Genomic DNA, 5,757 nt, shown 5'->3' with positions numbered 1-5,757 from the left:
TAGAGCTCGTAGGACGCCAGGCGCATTCCCGAGGGCCGGGCTTCGAAGGCCCTCATCACGACTGCCGACGACATGGACGGCGTCGCACCCTGGCCCCCTCACCCAGGGCCCCAGCCACGCTATGTCTAACCCTCGCGGACGGCCCGCTCCGTAAACGTCACCGCAGCGGGCCAGCACGGAGGTCAGGCGTGGCGCGGTCAGTAACCCCCGCGCAGCACAGGCCCGGCGTCCGCAGCTCCGAGGGTCTCTCGTCCAAGCCGTGCCCCTCCCGCCGAACGGGGCAGCACCGCGTCCCCCCGCTCTGGCGGCTGCGGGCGGACCCTTCAGACCTCCGCACGCTCCTCCCGGCCGCCGGCTGCTGGAGGAGGCCAGCGGGACGGGTCCCTCGTCTCGGCTTCTGGCCATGTTTGCCTGTCGGAGGGGAGGGAGGAGGGGGAAGAAGAATGGACCCTAGTATTTCCTCCCCTGCTCTTCCTTGGTGGGGTCCCTGGGGGCCGGCTCACTCCTCCCCAAGTGCCCAGCTCTGCCAGGTGCTGCCCCCAGGCTCTAATTCTGGGCGCTGGGAGCCTCTCCGCCCTCAAGGTCTGGGAGAGGCAAGGAGTTATCGCCCCGGGGAGTCACAGCGTCCATCGCCCCGGGGAGTCACAGCGTCCGGTCAGGAGTTATCGCCCCGGGGAATCACAGCGCCCCACCTGCCTCCCGCGCCTGGATCACACTTTTATAATCGTTTAATTCACCCACTTTCACTGTGCCACGTTTCTGCCGAGATACGAGTCTCGTGGATGAGGGTCCAGAGCGTGCAGAGTTAATGTCAGATTAAATTTCCCTGAAACTCTCTTAGACACCCTAAAAGTCTACTACTTCACACCCGCCCCAAACCCAGAGGCAGCCGTCTCCTCCAGGAACTCACTGTTCCCCTGACCTGCCTGCGCGTCCGTCCCTACCACAGTCTCTGTAACCGCTCTCTCCTGTCCTCATGTACACACGTGCGTGTATGCACACCTCCAAAGCACACACGTGCACACACGTGCACAAACACGCACGCACACACGCACGGAGCTGTTTTGCTTACGAAATAGCTCTTGCATTCAACTCCTTCATTTTCTCTAGAGAGAAGAGCAGTCAGTTCAATGCTTCGGGTAATTATTTCAGAATTAATCATTTTGTCTGATATAATTCTAATATCACCTTGAGAAGTGGTTTTTGTTTTGTTGTTTTGTTTTATAGAGTAGCTCATAAAAGGAAATATAAATTACACTAGGGGGGAAAAGGTACCGAGTTATCTCAGTTGCCAAATCTCTACAGGTATTTCTTTAACCAGGAACGTCCGACCTGCATTATCCAGATCAGTACCTTAGTTCTTGAGCGGTTTATCATGTTGACTTGCAGGTCACAGAAATCGGTCCTCTGTTTGACATGTAGGACAGTTCTGGGAGGGAGGTATCGTCTTAGGCCCTGAGGTCACTAGAGGTCAGAGGGTGCGCGTGAGTTGCGGGGAGGGCGCAGGCAGGGGCTTGAGGGCAGGCGTGCGGATGCGGGGCTGTTCCGGTCTCGTTCTCTGCATGGCACAGGGCTCCGTGGCATCAGTGCCCAGAACTGCCGAGTTTCTAATGAAAGAATCTCGCTCATTTGTCTCAATCTGTTGTCATGACGTCACTGTGGCTGCGATGAACAAACGCATCAGGTGAAAATCGTCTTTCCTTTCATTCTATTTACTCTTCCAGAAAACCAGAGGAAATGTGCTATTTAACGAGGCCGAAGCGGGCTGACGGCAGGCAGGCAAATGACGGCCTTCGGAAGGGAGGAGACCGTCTAGATCTATTTAACGAGGCCGAAGCGGGCTGACGGCAGGCAAACAACGGCCTTCGGAAGGGAGGAGACCGTCTAGAGCTGTGGGTTTGTTTGCACTGAGGCCATCCGAGACGCAGAGAGACCCTGACCTTGGCCCGAAACCCTGCGGTAAACAGAGGACGGCTTAAATGGGAGAAGGAAATACCTCCTTCAGCTCCAGGTAGGGGCCTGGGGCGTCGATAAGGATGGAGAGTTAACCTCTGCACACGTAATCGCGGAGTCTCAGCCCAGCCAGGATCCCGTCTAAAACACTGATCTCTTCAAACGTTTTCCCCACTGCCACCTGGGAAGAAATGGTAAACATGCATCGCTTGAGAAGACTGAAATTTATTTAATTAAACTTCAGAAAGACTGTTATGACCCCCCACACACACGTAATCATTAAGAATAGTAGGAAAGGTTCCAACTTGAAGCCAAAGCTTCCAGACTAGCTACGCTACCTGAGCAACTTGGTTTTGGTGGGGTTTGTGTTTGTAAACTCATAGGCACCTACATAAATAAAGTCTATGAGGAGAAATTATTTTCTTCGATTGCGTTTCTTCTTCCTTTCACAGGTTTCGCTAAGTATGGCTCTTTTCTTTCCGACACCTGTGACCCAGCCAGGTGGAGCTCGAGGCGGCCTCTGAATCCAGGCACCGCAAAGGGGAATGGGATGCAAAGAATCCGATGCGGCGACCAAGCGACGATGACGTCGCGGGCGTTCATTACGGGCGTCAGCGCGTTCGCGTGTGTTCCCGGGGACGATGTCCCCCACACCAGGGTCCCCTCTGCGGGAAGCCCCCAGACCTCTATGGCATCTAGATCTCCCGCACTGCCTTATCACCGTCAAAAACGCAGTTTGCCTATGAGCGGTGTGCTTGGCTTTCCCTTCCTTTGAGGCGCATCCAATGTCGTCTACCTGATACCCTTCCCCTCGCCGGACAGCGGACGGTCCCAGCGGCCACCGACGCTCGTGATGCGCGACGTGCTGGGACGTCTGAGGCCCCTCCACGAGCCACCAGGGCGTTTTCCTTCTGACCCAGGGTCGACCCCTGGATCCTCTCGAAGGCCCGATGCTCCCTCTCGAAGCCGGAATCTAAGTCCTCTGAGGGCGGGTGGTCACCGCCTGTCAGCTTGATCGCGGGCACTGACGTTAGACACTGTGCACGTGCCCACTGTTGCGTCGGCAACCGTCCCAAACACACGAGACGGCGTCCACTCCCGACGCACAGATTCCTGGGAATTTGAGAAGAATGGCTCGCGATAAACTAACAGGATTATCTTCTCTTGAGAAATTGGAGACGGCATTTGTTGGGCAATAAGCATTCACTGAGCCCAAAACGAAGAACATCTGGTTCCAGGGACCACGTGATGACGTTCTGCCCCAACTCCTCCTAGATTAGCCCGTGCCGTGCAGAGGAACTAGATTCGCAGTGATGTTGCTGAAGAAAAGGTCTCGTGAGTACATGTCCACGGCACGCAGATTCCCCAGAAGCGCCGGCAGGAGTGAGGGGTTCAGCTGGATCAAGCGGGCTCGGCTTCCTTTTCCTCCTGACCTTACAGTGTGGGATAAAGTGCACGCGCACCAGGAGCCGCTTACGGGTCTGCGGGCCAGACACGTTTTTCATGATGTTCAGGGTTTTGTTTTGTCTTATTGTTTATGCGTTGCTTGCCTTGGAGAAAAGTTGTGTGTCAAAATAGATTTTTGTTTGTTGTTTTACTTAACAAATTTAGCCGTTTTCATTGTACTTACAGATCAGGTTTTAAGAGCAATGACAGGCGATGGTGTTGACAAATAAAAAATCCCTCCATTCATTCTTAATTACTTTGCTTCTTTATTTCATTATCCAACCAACAGTCACCGAGCACGTACTCTCCGGGCTCAGGGCTCTGGCAGTGAACTGAGTCCCTTGTCCCAATTTCGATGACAGGAGGCCTAAACCGAAACAAGCACCAAATTCAACTGCATCGCACGTTTTGTAAATTCGAGTTTCCTTTCACGAGTCACATGATGTCACTGCCGCTGAGTTTCTCCCCGGCTCCCAAGCCCCCCATTCCGTCCCCTCGCCCGCCCCGGGCCTCACCGCGGGCACGCCCAGACGTGCGCCCGCATCTAATGGTGAACGGTGACCGCCCAGTCGTCCGGGCACTGAAGGCGTCTGTGTCCCGTGCGATGCTGGTCGGACCGGAGGGAACTCATCCTACCAGTCCCAGTGCGAGCCCGGGCGTGGAGGGGAGTCTGCCGCTGGGAGCTACGGTTATCCACGGCAGAACTTCGGCCGCCACCTTGGGGACGCCCTGCAATCGAGTCACAGCAGCGAGCGTGGTCTCTCTGCCACGATGCCGTTTGGGTGATTTTGACGCTAGGAGTCTGTGCACAGGAATGAAGATTAGTTTAAGCATTATTAACACACCCTATTTTTAGTTGGCGTCTCATCCGGAAGGAAGAGCCCCATTCAGTGCGTCTTTCCCTCTGTCACAAAAATGAGATGACTCAGGGAATTCGGTTCGTAGTGATTTTTTGCGTTTATTGAACACCTAAGCTTCTTAACCGAGGAGATCAAGAATTAGGTTGAGCATCTCTTCAAATGCAGGTCTCCTAAGACCGGGGCTTAAGGAAGCTGCCCTGTTTCTTGCGCCTCTCGGTCACTCGCGCCTGCCTCAGTCCCGTCTGACAGTTAAACGGGCAGCGGGGGGCTCAGCGCGGGCCCCTCATCCTTCTCCACCCACGTGTGGGGCAGACGCAGGCGGCTCGAGACCCGGCCAAGGGCGCCGGGGCGGGGTCCCAGCCACGGCCACGATCTCCCCACTAGCACTCAGAGACGGAGGCAACCGCGCCCCCTGCAGCGCCGGCGAGGTCACCCGCGGAGCTGCTGGACGCAGTCCATGTGCCCAAGACGCACCTGGCACAGGGGGCGGGGGGGGGGTCCTGGTGAATGGAAGTCACTGGACGCGGCCTTCACACTCCCGCGTCCTCCTCCCACAGGCCCACGGGACATCGCAGCGTGCCTTGCCCAGAGCTTCGGGCTTCCTGGGCCACAGCCCACCTGGTGCCTCGCTCAGCCCCCTTTCTGGCTGCCCTCTCCAAGGGTGACCTCTCCGTGTGGGCTCTGAGGACTCTACCCACCCTCAATGGCCAAATCCGGTTTCCCTGTGTTTACGTCTTCTCTGAGTCCCAGGGGAAAAGCACGGCTTACGCCCTCGGGCCCTCCGCCCACCACTGAGCGTGATGACGCGAAGCCAGCACCTGAGCGGCGTCCGTTTCATCTTCGTTCCGTCGGGAAAGAGCTTGCGGACTCATCTTAACTCCCGAAGCAGCCGGGAAACTGCGTGACCTCCACGTGCAGCCGACGCTTCCCACGAAGAGCCAGATGTAAACACTCAGGCTCCATGGTCCACGTGGTGTCTGTTCCCAGCAAACGGCCCTGCTGCCGTAGCCCCAACGTGGCCCCAGATAATGTGCGAATGAGCAAGCATGGCTGTGTTCCAATAAAACTTTACTTATAAAGGCCACAACAGCAACCACCACGTGCTACGCGCCAGACTCGGCCTCTGGGCTTCAGCCTGATGACCCCTTTGCAAGAGGGGGCTTAGAAAAGAAAATGTATGGTCTAAATATAATTATTAGAGAACATGCAAGCGTCTCTTGTGAAATGCGTCCAGCCTTCCTGACACAAGGTCATGGTTCACGGGCGAGGCAGAGCTGGATGGGAAGACGGGTGTGCGGAGCCTCGTGGGGGTGAGCCCCCCTCACCTCTCCCGGGGGGCAGGGAAAGCCTGGAGGAGCGCCGCATGTCTACCCTGCCATCTGGGTTTTTTTCAGTGACGAGCAGTGTAGACCCTGGACGAAGCGTTTAACCTTCCCGAAGCTTGTTTCCTTTCTCTGTGAAATGGGGGCACCGACGAGCACTTGGAGTCTGCAGCTAG

The sequence above is a fragment of the Pteropus alecto genome, unplaced genomic scaffold (assembly GCF_000325575.1).
Source record: "Pteropus alecto unplaced genomic scaffold, ASM32557v1 scaffold61, whole genome shotgun sequence".
NCBI lineage: Eukaryota > Metazoa > Chordata > Mammalia > Chiroptera > Pteropodidae > Pteropus > Pteropus alecto.
Note: the sequence above shows the minus strand (reverse complement) of the source record.